This window comes from Platalea leucorodia (assembly GCF_965183815.1).
Source record: "Platalea leucorodia genome assembly, chromosome: 5".
NCBI lineage: Eukaryota > Metazoa > Chordata > Aves > Pelecaniformes > Threskiornithidae > Platalea > Platalea leucorodia.
The window spans coordinates 73,434,257-73,452,233 of NC_138827.1; the positions used below are offsets into that span (position 1 = coordinate 73,434,257).

Below are 17,977 nucleotides of genomic sequence, written 5' to 3' on the forward strand. Positions count from 1 at the left end.
AGCAAGTTTCCTGGGGAGGCAGGGAAGATTTCAATAGGCTGTGGGGAAAAAAGAGGAGGAGGGCAGGAAAGGACCAAAACATTTTAGGTGGGGGAAGACAATTAGCGAAGGACTGATAGACTGGGGAAGAGGGGGTGCAGAGCTTCTGCATCTCTCATGCATGGGGAGGGAGGGTTGCCTCTGTGCAACTCCCTACCTCTACTCCCTTCCACAAGCCCTGGAAACGGTTCTGCCTCCCCAAAGAGCTGCTCCTACTTGCTCTCCTGCACTCCCTGGGGAAGGAGAGCGCCGAGAACATGGCTCCTATTCCCGTTGCTGCCACCACTGATGAGAGCCATGTGGGTGCCACAGCTGGCCCCTATAAACCCCAAAGCTTCCTCTGGCAGCCACAGCAGCAGCTTCCTCAGATGGAGGAGGAGACAGTCTGAGCATGCTGCCTCAACACCCACTCCTCTCTTCCCTCACCACCAGAGCTGGAGGTCTGCAGCCTGTGGCTACTACTTAGTTCCCCCTATGCTTAAAAGCAGACTCAAAGGTAACACTTCTAATAGAAGCATTACTGCTCCCCAAAATCCTCGTGCTTGAAGAAGTAAACCACATTTAAAATAAAAACCAGATAAATAGCTGCATGACATAGCTGCAGCCAGAGACAGTGAAGCTCCACGCGGAATGTAGGGGAGCCCCTCTCTCTCCATTTGCTACAGAAGAACCTAGTTTCCTAACTCAGACAATTAATGATGGATTACGTGAAAACAGCAAATCAGATCATGCTGTTGAGGCATTATATGAACTAAACAGAAGAGCAGTTAATCTAAATCTCATGTGGGATGGTTACTATTGCATGTTGCCATCGTTGCTGCTGAGTCCGGCTGTAACATCGGTTTTGGTGGCAACAGATAGAAAAACCTGAAATTCCTGTTCCTCATTATAAAACAAGAAGAAATCTCACTCTGGGGAACATGTTCAAAGCTGACAAGTGAATACTACAGAAAACGTTGGGGGGGAGTGGTTAATGGTAAATGTATTCTGGGTCAAGATCAAGAAAACAAACCTCTTCTTCCATTGCCTCTATTTTGCAACATGAACAAGACGAATAAATAATAGAACCCGTCATCGATGCTAAGGACGTATGTATACCGTGGCCCCAGATCACTCCTGAACTTCCCTGTTGGGAGGATATTCGCCAAGGTCCCTGTCCCCAGCGGAGGCAGGCACTGCACCAGCGGGCAGCGCAGAGCAGGAGCCCGACTGCAGCTCCTCTAACACACCCGCTGCAGGGGCCTCTTCGGACTATTGAAGGGAGCTGGCTCTGCTCGCCGTGGTCAGCAATGGCACACGCTAGCAAGGGATAATCGCTCATTTGGTATCATCAGGTAGGGGAAACACCACCCATCCACATTCTGCAAATCAAAATGTGTTCTGCTTCTAGCGCTAAGTTTCCACTGTAAGTATACGAAATACATCGTGCTTACACCAATTTATCGAAATGAGAGGAGCTGAAACTGCCTGTATTTCCACAAAAGGGTGGTTTATCAAACCTAGATCTACAGACAGCACATCTCTGGAATTCTACGTTTTTTACTGGAAGGAGGCATATAGCAGCATCGCATCACATGAGCAGAACTTACTTAAAAAAAAGAAAATCTTGAAATGTTTCAGATTTAACATTATTTAACAATGAAATTCAGGACACTAAAACAATATGGACATGATAGTGTTTTCAAAAACAAACACACTCATCCCACAACAGATCAAGAATATTTCTAGCAGTATATTTTTTTCCATAGTTTTCCTATGTTTCTCCTTGAAGGTTTCAAAATAATCAAGCAATTCAGCTTTCCCTGTAACTCCTGGACTTTTTCAAACTTGAATTAATTCTTCTATACACAAACATCTTTTTGCCAGTCTGCAAAGAGGAGTTCCTGGCACTGTTCAAATCCTTTATTTTTTCCCTTTTAAAAATCTTTTCATCTGTTTTCCGCCTCTCCCCAAAGTATGCTTTTTTAGTTTTTTTTTATTCCGTCTTCTTTCCTTGCCTCCTTATTTCCCCACCTCTTCCCTGAGACTCATCTCCAGCTTTTCTTTTCTTTGTATTTTGCTTGAGCTCTTAAGGAAACCCTGACCTGTTTACAGAGAAAAACCCACAGACCTCAGGGGCTAATGTTTTACACCCCTTACTCACCATCCCATATCTGGCTGCAGTCAACAGTAACCAGAATTCATCATCATCAATGGATTTTCAGTGACATGCACTGTATTTGCTCAGATAATGGCCCCATATATTGCCTTTGAAATGAGGGCATGACCATTACTTCGGGATATTCTCAAGAGTCAGTAATTGGTGTTGCTGCAGGACATGTTTGCTTCGGGTTTTGAAGGCTGACCTGAAGAAAAGCAAGCTTTGAAGTTTTTTTTGGATGGTACTGTGCTTTCAGAAGGACACACCAATATTAACCTAAGCACATCACCTTTGGATTGGAGCAGGCCATTTGCTAGCTGGTTTGGAGTGCAGGGGAGCAACAGGCATATACTGCCTCTTAAAGGCCAGGCAAACACATGAGGGTACAGACCTTTTCAAATTCCGTAGTGAGGGCCAGGCTAAACAACGTAGGCTGGAGTGGCCTCACTCCAGCTTCTAACAGGTATCTTCCTTACCTCCACAGTTTTGAGATGGCCTTCAAGTCTTTGAAGACCGCCTCAGGAACTCCTGCAGACAAAACCCCACTGCAACATCCCCGGCCAGAGGTACAACTCTCCTTGCAATAGGCTCTGCACAGGTGCGTAACAAACAGACAGTCCTGTTCCCACACACAGCAGAACGGCGGAAATGGTAAAAGCAGGTGGAGGAGCACAAGATAATACGGAAACAATGCTGGTCTGCAGGATGCCCGACAGTGATACTTGGTGTTTTAGGAAGGAGGCAAATGTAACATGCCTATACAGGCTGCAAAGACAATTTCAGAGTTTATGAGTCTCGCTGCTGTTTAAAGTCACTACAGACAGACAGTATACAATTTTTTTGATTTAAAAGAACTAACAACTTGATAGAGCTACCAGACAAAAAGAACCAAGCTGCTTTGGTGCCAGGTAACTGTAAAAAGTGTGTACAGAATACCTGTGAGAATGTAGCCTCCAAAATTACTATTTCCAGTGTAGGAGAAACGTCCATCCACTTCTCTAGTCCCCAACTTTATAAGCTTGCCAACTGAGCACAAATGTGGATCACAGACTCCATTCCTGGAGCAGGAGACGGATATGCTGTATCCAGTCCAGTTCTGTACACGTGTCCCACCTGGAGAGAGGAAAGCAAGCCGGCCCACCAAGATTTGGGAGAAGGAGAAGGAGAGATCGCTTCCATCTGCTGTATTTTTTTCTGCAATGGCCAAGGTTTAAAACCCCATGGATGTGCATTATCACTGACAAGCACAGTGACCATGAGATTTTTCCTTCCCTCATTTTTCTCCATTCAAGTATATTCTCCATTAATGCACAAAATTACCCTTTTTTCCCCATCTAATTCACTGCTCCCCATGGGATAGCCATTAAAATTGATTCATGAATACAGGCAAAAGTGGGAACAGAGAAACCCCTTCCCCATCATGTCCCTCTCCAGGAGGGAGCTTGAGACACATTGAACAAAGAACCCTCAAATCTTCTGGCATACAGCTCAGAAATCAGAATGTAATTTCCAGTCTGTATCTCTTGCTTCATTACAGAAGATATGGCCCTTAAAATAGGCAATTGGCTTTGACCAGTAATGTTTTAGGCTCTAGCTTTTAGTTTTGTTTTTTCTGTCGATTCCACGCTGCAACAGGCAGCTTTCCCTCCCTCCAGTCCTGCCTCCTAACCCCAGCTGCTGCAGTGAAGGTACCTAAAGGATTCAGGCATCTGGAGAAAATGCAAGACCCTGGCTCTCAGGCCTCATCTGTGTTTCACTCCTGACCATACATCTGGATTTGACAAAGTCATGCTTATCAGATGGATCAGCAGATAGTCCGCTATCTGTGTTGCGGTGCAGAATTAGGTCAGAAGAGCGCTCTGCCAGCTTGTGTTTTGCTGTTTCATCCTGCATAGAGTAGTCGTGGAGACAGCAATAAAGGACAACTCATCACACAAACCAAATTCTTCACCCCCTAATCCTGGTCAATTTTCCCACCTTGAGAGGAAAATGAAATAAGAATTATACATTACTACTATTTAACTGTGTATTCCAATAGCATAAATTTATGAGACTACAACTGAGGCCAGAAGGTAAATTTATTTTATGAAAATACATCATGCTCCAGGGCAAATTGAACGTTATAAAAATAAAGCCTGAAGAATGGTAGTTCTCAATTTTTAAGCTGTCTTCTTCTGCGACGCCATAGCTGGGTCTTCCAGCCGGCCTCACCAGATGGCCACATTGGCCACCATCAGAATAGCAGTCTGGAAACAAGTGCCCTACAGCCTTGCCTCAGCATCTTGGCTGGAATACACTCTGAGGCAGCAGTTCTGTACTCACAGTTCAGAGATATTCCCAGTGCACTTGCTTAAGAATTCCTGAAATTTGTGAAGAGATTAAAGCCAAACTTCTGGTCCCATAGAGGTCAGGGAAAATAACAGAATGTTGGTTACTAGCTTTTAAATGTTAATCATCACTATTCACACTAAAACCTCATTACACTAAAAACAACCCCTCCCCACAGCAGCACACAGTGTGAAAATCTGCTTAAAAATAGTGTGTGTGTATATATATAAAAATAAGGATTTTTTTCCTAAGCAGTAGGTAAGTTCAGCTGCAGAGGATTCCAGCACCTACATACAATTTTTTGTTTCATGGAGGCTGTGCAACCATTCCTCCTCTTACATACAACTGTGCAAATCAGTGTGTTAGTGATGCTTTTGCAAAGAGGGTTTGACAACAATAGAGAGTCCCCAGCCTGCTAAATAAGAAGCGACAACTCCATTTGAAAGCTGTCTCTGGATGTGTTTTATGTGCAGAAATTATCTGTGACAGTTCAGATCAAAATAGAGTTTTCATTTCATGTGGGAGGTAAATGGACGATAGAATAGGTTACTTTAAATGCTGTAGTCTAGTCCAATTAATGTTTCAGACTTTTTTTGTATGGATTTCTTCCATAGTCTATGCTCTAAACTTTGGGGTAAAAAAATGTAAAACTCATTTTGTCAATAGCATGATGCAAAGAACAGGCCAAAAGGTAATAAAAATGGTTAACAAAAACAGTCATGCAGAAGTATGGCAAAAAAGCTCAAGTTACAGTAATCTGGCTGTGAAACTAATAAGTATAAAACAGAAAAGAAAACATCACTTCATCATTCTTTCAGGGAGAACCAGGCAGGGGAATCAGTTCCGATTTCCCACCTCAATCAGCAGAAATTTTGCCACTTACTTTGATGGAAACAGGACTGGCACATCAGTCTTCTTTCTGAGCAGCAGATACAAATCCACATGCTATCATTTGCTTTTCAGATTGCACAACATAAATTTACAATTTCTAGCTTATGTAACTATACCAATGACACAATTTGTACTTTAAAGAAGTGTCAGATCCAAGATATTGCTTTGGCCTCTGATGCAAGGTTGCAGATTTTCATGTTTTCTAGAACATCATACCTGCTGATTCTTTCAAAGATATACCCCATTAAGTACCAGGCATGCTATGTTACTGGAAATAAGACAGGATACAATATGAAAGCATTAATGGTTTCATCTGTTCTTGTATCCTTTTATGCACTGTGGCAACTGCTGCGATCTTATCATATACAGTGACTATCACATGTGACTACCTACATCTACAGAGATGAAGCACCCACTACCAAATTTATGTGTTTATCTAAATTCAGATGTGAACTGTCACTTTTCTTCCCACTAAACACACAATTCACATTTGTTACCTGTAAATCAATCAGTTGCTTCCTGACTCAACTTAAAGAAACGTGTTTTCTTAAAGGTCTGGAGCCACCACTGTGTTACCCAAGCACAACAGTGGCTCTCATGTAGAACTGAAGGGAGCTGTGCTGATTCAGTGCCTGTAGCTTCCTAACTATCTTTTTCAAAGTCGATGGGGAAACCAGTAGTTCATATATTGCTTTTTAGATGTACGCACTAAGTATTGCTAGTAGAGAAGCTACGGACCCACGAGTGAGCGACCTCATCCCAAACAAGGGCTCACGAACCTTACATAATCTATTTGTTTATGCCACACTTTAAACAATGCATATCTTGAATCTTTTCTGAGAAACAGAGTTTTTCTTGGCACAATTTTCAATTTCCACCCACTTGGAAGAGCAGGTGTCTTTGTGTATCATTTCTCAACCCTGGGAATAAAGAAAACATTTAGAAAACATGTTAAAATTGTTTTCCTAAAGGCAGGGGACATTAATTTAAGGTTCCATGGGCACTACAGAAGAACAGACCTCCACTATAAATGCACTGAGCTAGTAGAAACACTAACTGAGACAAAGCATTCAGAAGATATGAGACCTCAGTATCTCTACTGGCCAAAGACTGAATACTGGTAATCTTATTCCTTGGAGGCAGGTTTCAACACAAAAGAGAAATTAACATCCAGCTATGCACTAGGGTCTTGAAAAGAAAAACAACAGAACAATGAAGCTGCTCAGACATCTGGTATATTTGCCATAGCTAACAGCAATGAGACAGTGGGCAGAGTGCAGATTAAAGGCGAAAAGATATGAAAGAATACTGTTAATCATTTCAGAAGCCACACAGACACGTAAAAAAATACCAGTACTCAGACTCATGACTCTAAATTTTGGGAGGAATTCTCGAGCACTTATCATATTTAGATTGATAATCTATTTGTAGCAGCGCTCAAAGAAAGAGAATTAGACTTCTGCCTATTCAGTTGTGGAGCCAGAACATGTCACTATGTGCAAGAGGCTTTTCAAGCTCTGTAGCAAAGAGGTCAAAGCACCACCACTGATGCAGACAGTGGTATTTACAGAGAAAAGGAGGAAAAGATCAATCCCTTCCCCCAGTCCCCTTTACTCTCCCTCTCTGAAGCAGCTGCTGCTTAAACATTGCCATTGTATAGAGAGGCACAAAATAATTGCCTCCTGTTTTTTTTCCAATCAGGGACAGCAGAAGATGTTAAAGAAAGAAAACAACACCTTATTCAGGTGAAGTACTGCAGACTGTCTGCTTGTAATTTGTGTACTAACAATCAATAACAATTAGGAACAGGTTTATTGCTCTGATGCTATTCCCCAACCCTCCTCCACCACCTCACACCCCTTTGTCGTGCTATGAAAGTATCCGCTGATATGTAAAGCACGGACTCCAGCCACAGAAGGCCTCCTCTGTCATTACCCGAGAGCAGAGCAGAAGCAATCCAGGTCCCCTGGTTAGCAGCACACTTACAGCATACAAGTGCTCAATTAAAGCAGTCCTTTCAGACAATTATTGAGCATTATGGTGACTCAGGCATAGAAAATAGTTGCCCTCTCCCCGCCTTGCCGCAAGACAGACCACGTTTTGAACGTGTTTTCATCCCTCTGAAGGTGCGTTGCTGCTTACTTTTCAATTGCCGGGCCATGTACGACACTTGCATTAGAAATATGTTCTATGCTTAAATTTACGGGCCAGTCTCAAAATAATTGTTTTCCATGCATTTTATGTAAATACCATAATGATCATTTGCGGCTGATTCCCATTTACAAGGTAATAACCATATCCAGGACTAAGTAGGCATCAAAGCCTAAGGGCAGAAGTGTTTATAACAGATAAACTCCACAGCTGATGGACAGGTTCTGGCTAATACTGGTTTGACAAGAAATGCCCCTAAGATACTATTATGCTGAAAAATTTTATTTAAGATTAAAATTTTAACTGAATGAAGAAATTAAACCATAAATATTGGTCAAAGACTGAACGATAAGATGTTGTTTGAAATGTTAAAACAGTAGCTGGCTCTTTCTTGTTTCTCCTCACTGGTTCCAGGTCACTGGAGGGAAGGGGCTAGCAACCTCCCAGAGCGCAGATTCAACAGAGGGCTGTGACACTGCAAAACTGTCACACTGACCTACTGGCACACAAGTAGGGAACCAGCGAGAAACAAAAAGGGTAAAAAATAAATTAAGAGGACATTTATTCCTCTACAAGTATGTTACATTTATTTCATTTTTAGCACTTTCTAGAGGTTATCTCGCACTCACTCCTCTTGCATCTTTTTTATTATGAGTAGTTTTTTGGTTTTCTCCGCTTCAGCTTGGTGGAATGAAAAAATGAAGGCAGCTACCTGTTTTGCAGGCAACCAAAGAGTATAAAATCTTTCATGCAATCACTCTCCACTGCTTTCTAAAAATGGTCTCCAGACATCAAGGGCAAGTTAGTGATTAAAAAAGATAACCAGCGTGGTTATCTGAAGCAACATCACTTTCTCACATCCCTCTGTCCTAATGAAAGACCACACTTTCTCTCAGATGCAGGCCACAATGTAGTTTAAGACAAGTTATTTATTTCATTTTCTATCACAGTCTAACATCACTCTCCACAAAATAGTCACAATTCTCTTAGACCATCCCAAGATCAATATCGATACCTTGATCAATGTCAACAAAAGCTCTGCTGCTGCATGGCCTGCCAGAGAAACTGCTCCGTTGCCACAGTGCACGTGGACTCCATATGGTGCCAGGTCTCCTTGCAGGGAGGTAAGGACAGTCACAGAGGTTCAGTGTACATACCAACTTAACTACATCAGAAGACTTGAGCTGATGAAACAATAAACTATTTCTTGGCTTACTATGACCCCTTGGGTTACTGTCTGTGCCAGTGGACTTGTGATCATGGATTGAAAAATAGCACGTTTTAGAGTTTGTCATCGACTGTATGCTCTGCACAGCTGTCAGACAATAATCACAATTATTCTCTTTTTATTCAGCATCCTGTTGCCTATTAAGCCATTTCCATCACATCTCATCAGTCCTCCCAATATTTTTGCTAGCACAATATTGAGTGATTTTCAGCTTTTCAAACAACATCACTTCTTACAGTTTTTTGCTAACCGAAAGATGTGGTTCATGCTTCTGCCTGTACTTGCTGTCAGCAATGCTGCCTAAGTGCTTGGGTAACCTTTCACCACTGGCATCTTGACACAAGCAGGGAGCAAGGTCCTGGACTCTTTTTAGGAGCAGTCGTTTTATTCTGCTGTTAGATGCTTGAACCTTCCATGAGAAGGTTCCCATCGACTCATTCTGAGGTCAGATCTGTGGCTCCGTTAGAGATTTTATATCTTATTATGTTGAGAGCTAAGTCACTCAGTGGAACAGAAGACTTAAGATTAGCAGAAAAATTTTAAAGATCTGCCAGCGTAAAGCCCAGGTAAACTGGGACTGTAGAAAAATCAGTGTATAAACAGTGTTCTCAGAATATGGCAAGAATTCTCTACATCTTATGGATGAGTAGAGACAACAACAGTTTCCACTGTAAGGTTTCCACTACACAGTTAAGCTGTATGAGTACCATACAATCTAAGCACTGTGCCTGGACATGAGCAGTCACGCTGGAAAACCCTACCAGAGTTACTGCATTGTTCCTGGTGGCAGCGTAACCTGGCAATGCTGGTAGGTCTGCGGTGTGCCCCATGGTTCCCTGTGCTGCATTCATCTCAACTGGTGTAAGAGTTTTTCCTGGTGAACTGAGAAAACCAATTGCCTGTTTATTTTGAGAACGTATGAGAAACCGTGGGATGTCGCTTGAAGACTCTCAGGACTCAGCAATGCCCCTCACTTCTTAATGAGGAGGGGGGCTGGGGATTGCTTTACCTGTAGCTCAGAGGAACCTGTTAGGACAGGTCCCACTGACCCTGGATAACCTCAAAGACAACTGAAGACACTGTGAAAATATTTCTCATGGCTCCAGTCAGTCTATGTCCATTTTCACTGTCACATCTAAGAGTTACTTCTCCATCCTTATTATACAGATATCACTGCTGTCTTAACTGGAACTATTCAGCATTTTGAAGCAGTCCAGTGATAGTCCTTTTTTCCCCTCTCCTCCAAACTTAACCCTTTGTCCATTACTTTTAAGATTTCTGGGAAAGGATTGTCTCCCACTAAACGTTGACTATTTTTTAAAAATAGTTTGACCAGAAACCACTAATTTATCTCAACAAAGTGAAAAGTCAGGACAGAGCTTGCTGTGAGCTCGTGCCATCACCTGGAGTCTGAACGTACGGACGCTCATACACATGAGCTGGTCTATGCTCCTCATGTCCAACCTCTTCCACCTCCAAAAAAGACAGATTCTTAGTAGGTACAGACTTAAAAGTCTAGCACAAGAAAATCCCATACCCTCAGTTTTACTAAACCAAGATTATCTCTACAATGAAAGAAAGAATCCCTTTCTTCCATTTAACTAGCAGCAGCTAAGAAAAAACTGAGGAGCGGAGTTTTTGAAAGCCATGGTTTTGGATAGAGTGCAAGCTCCCTGAGGTCAGCAATGCAGATTCATCTTACACTGGGCTACAGAGCAAAGCCTGCACAAGGGGCCAAGTCACCAGGCCTTTCGCTGGAACTACCTGCATATCCAGAAGCTAGGAGATGGTAAAGCAAAATGACCGTGTTGGGAAGCTGGGGGAAAACCAGCAGAGAGTTAACAAAAAGATTGGGAACTGTGCTGAGACAAAGGGAAAATGAAAGAAAAACAAACAGTTTCTTGGCAAAGGACTTGCTGGAAGGACAAGCCTCACAACCGTGAGCAGCATAATGACCTTCTGCTTGTTGTTTCTCTTCAACCAGGGAAATGGGACTAGGTTAACACTCATCTTTTAACCAGAATTGCAGTACAGAATAAACCTGACTGAAAACATACCTTTTTTTTTCTTAGCTAGAACAACTCTGCAAGGCTAATGATGGGGCCAAAGAGACTCATTCTGACAGAAGACAACCTGGAGCAATGAAAAGCTGGGCATTTTGAAAACCCTAAAGTGTATGAAGTAGAACGGACTACTGGAGAGTAGTGGGAAAATAGAACCACAACAGATTTAACCATGCCCCTTACACTTTAATTAAAAAAAGATTTAGCAATTTTATTTAACATTACCAAATTCTCAGAGGAAATGCATTTCTCTCTCTGTACTGCTACCAGACGACTATTAATCAGGAAGAAGAATACACCGTACACAATGCTTCATCCATCCATCCATCCCGCGTATCCAGTAAGGTAGATTTCCTTGTTCAAGGAAAATATCCTAGTTACGTTGCTTGCCTGCTAAATGGAAATACCACATGCTATTAGGGTTTGCACTTTAAGTATGGAAGTGACTGGCCTATAAACAAGATTTTAACAGCTTCTCTTTTGAGCAACTCTGACTGTTTAATTAATCTTCAGCCATTAACCATTCATTTAAAATGCCACTTACGAAATCTTAATTTTGCACATTATCAGCTGGTTCACAAATAGCTATCTATGAGCAGAAGTGCAATGATCTTCCTCTCTGTTTCTTGGAGCTTACCAGCCTTATGGGCAATTCTGGCTTCTTAATTAACCACACACACATATTAGCATTTAAAGTTAAATAGTGCTTTGTTAAAAAATATTGTGCAGAAAAAAACGTTAATACATACACACATTATTCTGCTGCTGATTAAAGGAGCAAGTATGAACTTTTGGTCAAACAACATCCTGCATAAGACAGAATTTAGCATCTCTTGCTCACACTAGGAAATAGGCTATGGCAGGAACACATGCAAGGCCATATGATTTCATTCCAGCTGCATGGACGATCTCATTTTGTCTTTATTTGTACATTTAAGAGGCTGACAACACCATCTGCATTTCACTCTGTATCCTCTGGTATGGTCTCATCTTCCAGTAACAGACCTGCTCTTTCTCCAGGGACCTATCTTTTGCCTTTGCATCGAAACGACTGAAAGAATGGGACATTACCAATAAATAGGCAGAATTAACGTAAAATAATTCCATGCAATAATATATCACATAAGAAAAGACAGGGCTGGAGGGGAAAAAAAAAACCTGAATGCATACAAATGCTTAACACAGCTGCCAAAACTCAGGCTCACCAGCATCTGCAGCAGGACAGTCGCAAGGGAGTTGTGGGAGTGCAGTATATAAAATTTTACACATCTGTCAATAAGTGAGGTGATCCAAATGCAAACCCTAGCAGGCAGGATGCACGCAGGCAGATTTGTGACTATTCCTGACAGAATTTATTTCTGCTGAAGAATGCACGGCCTCAAACAAGCATGCACACATTACATGGCAGCAGCAGCTCTGCTCTGGTTAAAGCCTGACAACTTCCTTCTGTTTAGACATGCTCTAAAATGCTCAGGGTCACCTGAGTTCCACAAAATGTGGGGTTTCCATGAGAAGTGAACGATAGGGCTAGGGTCCCAAAGTTGGAAGGATCTGGATGAGGGGTTCCTGGGAAATAGCACTTTGAACTCTATCTGTAAAGCAGTATTTCTTGAATGCTACCAGTAGATTCCCCCCCCCCCCCCCCCCCCCCCCGCCCCATATAGGTGGGAAATAAAGCCAAGGCTTATTTAAACATGTCCCAGGAGGTCCAGGTACTCAACGCTTTCCCTAGTTAGCATAGTTAGTATGCAGTACGCATTTGTCCTTTCTGAGGAAGAAAACCACAAATAGTATCATCGAGCAAAAAACACAGTATGAGTGTAACTCCAGTGGCACAACTTACATTCCTGCGGAACTGGTGGCCAAAGGGGTTTCTGGACTGCCATGCTCCCATGAGCAGGACATCTCTACTGAGAGCCCTGAGGAACCACTGAACCTCTGCTATACTTGCCAATGGCAGTTCGAATTTAACTGTTGTCAGAAATCTATCACCCGGGACGGACAGTAAGCTGCCAAACATTAAGTTTCTGGTTTTAACTTTATGGGGAACAGTGACCAGATCACAGCCAAAGGTTCAGAAGACCCTGAGGTATGTTTCAGAAAAAAATAAATTCCAGAGGTAAAGGAGTCAGAGGACAGTCTCAGGAGGTATAGGGTAGTAAAGGACAAGGAAACAGTGTAGATCAATTTAGGACACCAAGCAGAAGAGGCTACGTGGTAAAGAGAGAGCGCATGGCTTGCTCATGCTTGCCATCCTTTGCAAATCAAAATATTTCAATGCATGACCATAATGTTCTTTCCAGTGTAACACAAGGTATAGTGGCAAAGGGTATGTAGATATTACACAGATATTATTCAATTTCTACCCTGCCTCCACACTATCCATCTTAAAGAATAACCATTCCTGACTAAAGGACCATAATCCTAGAGCAGTGGATTGCTTTTTTGCTATTCAGTGATAAAAGGCGTTGTAGATGGATGCACAGTGAGCACTGCCAACTGCACTTTGTACTGAGAACAAGAAAACTTCAGTTTCTGGCTGACTAGAAATTTAGGGCTAAGTAACATACCTGGGCAACCCTAACTTGCCTTTTTTTGAACAAAGCCTTTTCTGTGCAGCTCTGGATTCCTATGGTCTTGGATTGAGCAGGATGGGAGAGAACTGCACCTGCCCAAAAGACAAGCGTTTAGCCTGCTTTTTAGTAAAAAAATGCTCTTTTTGCTAAATTCCAGAACTCCGGACCCTTTTTACTCTCCTCTCAGGCTTACACATAGCTTACATTTGCCATTTGGTTTCTCAGGACACACACACACAGCAATTTTTCCTTTGATCCTTTCCAGGGAGAGGCAGACTGCTCAATGTCTTGCCCCTCTCTCATGACTCTGGCCCGCTCTGAGGGTGGGACATGAGGGGCAGAGTTCGGGTGGCGCAGAGGTACGGGGTTCATTTCATTTGTATGCTGCTAGATTGAACACTCTGGAAGAGTGCAAGTTTCCATAAGGAAACTTTCACCCTGAAATAAGGAAGATCCATTTTTCAATTAATTTATTAATTAACATTGTGGAGTATAAGATCTCGTACAGTGGGACCCAACATAACATCTCCAAAAATGGAAAGCTGGATCAGACTGGGGCTTTGGACTCTACTCCTATGTAATAAAACAGCGTTGCATTTTTTATTGGTATGTTTTAAAATCTGCAACAAGATACAGCTCTGAATCTATTCTTGCTAAACAAAGGAAAACTGTATTCGTTTTTGTCAGACCAGCACTTTGAAATTCCCCAAGATAAGACACATAAATAAATGAAGAATTATACTTGGCGATGAGTTTGGCATCAGACTTTAAATGTTTCATAGTTCTGGACTGAGGAAATAAGTTGAGCGAAGTCTCTAGAATCTTTCCGGAGATGTACTCAGGGTGTTTGGATATACTTGACAGCACCGTGTTCAAGGGAGGAAAAAAGAGGAAATTGCTTATTCAAAACGTGAGAAAGGGTTGCACCATGTGACACGCCTGACATTTAAGTGATAATAGCGTTGTGCATATGCTCTTTTGGCTTTGGTCTGACACCTAGGCTCTGCCATAGTGCAACTTAGCACTGTCATGGTACAGCCTTGATGACTAAACTCAGAGAGATGTGACTTACCACTCGTTTCAGGAACATATGGGCCACAGATCACCCAGCCTCTGCCACAGGCTGGCGAAACGTACAGCGTCTCAGGCAAAGACCCTGCGAGTTCCCCAGCTGCACAAGGTGGCTGTGCAGGCTGCACCATCCTTTGGGATGCCATTTGCATTACAGAAAACTGTGGCTAATTAGAAATAAACAGAAAAATGCTTGATTTACAAAGAAATGTGTGATTTTGCCAGCTAATTTTTTTTTCACTCTCTTTAACTTAACATTCACAGAATACACTGATCATGCTAATGCTTTCGCTATACTCATTAATAAGGACAATTTACATTTATATAGCACCTCTCTTAGTTAAGAATCCCAAAGCTTTCAGCAAAATATACACAAAAAATTACATCTATTTCACTGAATATAGTCATTGTTGGAATGAAAATCAACAATTGTGAAGCAGTGCAGAAGAACGTTACACAACAGTTGCAAATAAGACACAAAGCAAACCCCCAAAAAACCCAAAGCAAAAAAACCCCCTGAGATGCCAGGTGCAAGTGCAGGTAAAGGGGGCGTTAGTATGCAAACAGCAATGTGAAGCAGGTCTGTGTGTGCCCTGAGGAACCGTGCTTGAAGCCAGCAAACATACTTCATGATGATGAAAGCAACAGACTTCGTACATGTGCAGCTATTGCTTTTCTGCATTCTGAGGGAGATTCTCAGTTTAAACAGCGAATCTACTGAGAAGAATGCACCAGGAACACTCGATGGATTCTGGTGACGAGGAAAGAGAAGGTAAGTAAGCGCACACAAATTGTGAACAGCACTTGTCCAACCACTAAGCTTCTTACTTTACAAATGGCCTCCAAATTTTAGAAGGCATTAATTATGTTAATACATTCTTCTGCAAAAATAAAATTAAATAAAAATGAACTTCTTGTTTCAAATGATGAGTTTTAATTCTCCATCATAATGACACATAACTGGAATTCCCAGACCAAAATGAAATAATCTCTTCTCTCTGTGTTCAAATCCCCTTTCCACCCCAAAACCCATTTACTTTAGTCACTGATCAAGTCTCCACACACTATATTACAAGTTGTGAGTCAGAAGTGGGAGAAAAAGCCATCCATCTAAAGTAAAACTAATAGCAAAACTTCGAGAGAGAGCATGCATGTGTTAGCAAGACCAAAGCATGAGCTATTACGTGACAACTGTGTTGATAGATGTTCAACCCTGCAAACACAAAATAACTTTGGTTTGGCTAATAAGCATCCATTCTAGCCCTTTCACATCATTTTGAGGCAGACAAGGTAGTTTTCATACTTGACCCTTGAAAGCAGATTTGTTTTTGTAATTAACATGTTATCCAGGGATTTTTCTTTCCACAACTCTTTCTACTTTCAATACTCTCCCTCTAGCACAGAAAGATTTCCTTGCCTGAAGTTGCCACTACATTCAACAACTGCTGGCTGAGACCTCACGACCCACTGCATAAATTCACATAAAATTATTCACATTTGGCACATTTCTGCTGGCAAATAACAACAACCTTTTTGTCTCTGAGACAAAGGAAAGAAAGATTTAAAAAAAGAACAAAGGCAGCCTAATAAGAATCCCACATTTCCTATTTTTTCCTAATCTGGTTAAACAGCCTCTACAAGCCTGAGAAATTCAACAAAGCGAAGTTGTTGTGGACTGTTTGTCTTTCTGTACAGAATCAACACAGATGGAACAGCCTCTCAGCATGACTTCTGATCACGGCTTCAGATATGAGGTAACTTTTCTTGCCTGTTAGATGGTTTGGGTTTAGTTTTTCACTGAGTTATCATGCTATCATGCAATTACAGCTAAATCCACACTAAAATCCAGGAGATCCCAACACTGAATCCAAACACGGTTGGGACTTCAGTCTTGTCCACATAGCAAGTCAAGAGTTCATTCAGTGTAGTTACAACCCCAATACAAGCAATCAAATAAAACAGGCCAGAGGGAAAGACTTGAGCACTTTTTTTTTTTTGCTGCATGGAAAAACAATGTATAGACCACACTTCAAAACTGATGACATCTTTAAAATGTAAAGCTATAAAGTCCTGTTAAAACTGAAATTATGAAGCAGCCTTTATGACAATGTCTTACTCCAATTGAGTTACATCTGTATATATTTATATTTGAAAAATATAAGAACCTGAATTTAGACTCCCTCCCACTGGGAATTCTCAGATCTTGGTTTATTAAGTTAGTATGAACCCAGTTTCTGACCCCTTCCCTATATACAAACGTTCGTGCGACTTCAGTGACAATTGCCTCAAGACTTTTCTAGTAAAGCAAAACCCGCTAGATGGCAAAAAGCTGCGATCACTACCTCTTATTTCACCCTCTTCACCCTTATGCAGTAGGGGAAGAGTTAATAATATGGAAGAAAAATTCAGCCATGTCATTATGTTTGGAAAGATCTCTACCATACTGTATTTAGGTGAAAAAGAGAGATACTTGGCCCATTCCCTGCTACAAACTTAGATTTACGTCAGAAGTGTTTTATTACTATTTATAACAATGACTCAGTAGACGTTTCTGAAGTGCTATGATGCCACAAACTGAAAATGCTCCTATATCTGTGCTCACATATTTCTCCAAAATTAACAAGTGTGGTATCACATAGCACAGATTGAGGCTATGCAGAGACACTACAGATTATAATATGAAATCAATGCGTGAACAATTCCTGAAGTCCCCCACGTCTTACTCTGTCAGCTCTTCTTTTCACATAGACTTGTATATCTTACCTATGCACTCATACATTGGTTTGAAAAAACCCAACATCGATATATTAACACCATTATAGTAATGAAGTCTTACGTTCTTTTAGCCCCAAATTCCAGAAGCAACCATTTTAAAATTATCATTATGGTGGGTACATCATCAACTCAAAGGAATTTCTGTTTTCTTTTTAATCCAGGGAAAAACTTGACCATCTTTCTTTAATGCTATCAACCTGGAAACTTGACAGTAAGGATTAAAAATTGCTCTTTCCTTCCCACTTGGTTATTGGAAAGGCTGTGAAAGGCAATCAGTCTTGTGAAGCCACACTTCAGAGTCTGCATAAAAATGCCACGATTCCCAGTCCTCTCCCCAACCTAATTGAAAGTGCATAATATCACACAGCTGGGGAAAACTAAACCATAAACATATGCAATATATCATGCTATCATATAAAACCTGTTACTAATAGGCACTTGATGATCAGCAGGATCGAAAAGGATCTGAAAACAGAGATTATTTTTGCTGCAGGGTAAGAACTTTTCCCAATTGAGAGAGGGAAAAACACTCTCTCAGCAGTGCAGGAATTGGACTGGAGTCAGTTCATTCATTCTGTTTGTGAAATATGGACTTTTCTTTAATGATTTCTGTTTGACTACTGCCTTGCTCAGATGCTTTGGGGGTACTGCTGCAGCAAATCATGGTTTTGGTTAAGAGGAATTCCATGGCTTTCTAGTCAGTAAATACAGGGGT

General features: G+C 41.5%; 1 protein-coding gene across 1 annotated transcript in view; it reads right to left on the reverse strand.

Moving 5' to 3' along the window:
* Positions 1-17,977, reverse strand: part of PARD3B (par-3 family cell polarity regulator beta) — a gene marked incomplete at its 5' end in the record, with an annotated part of 288,181 nt that overhangs the window by 60,587 nt on the left and 209,617 nt on the right. The gene's annotated exons all lie outside the window — the stretch shown is intronic.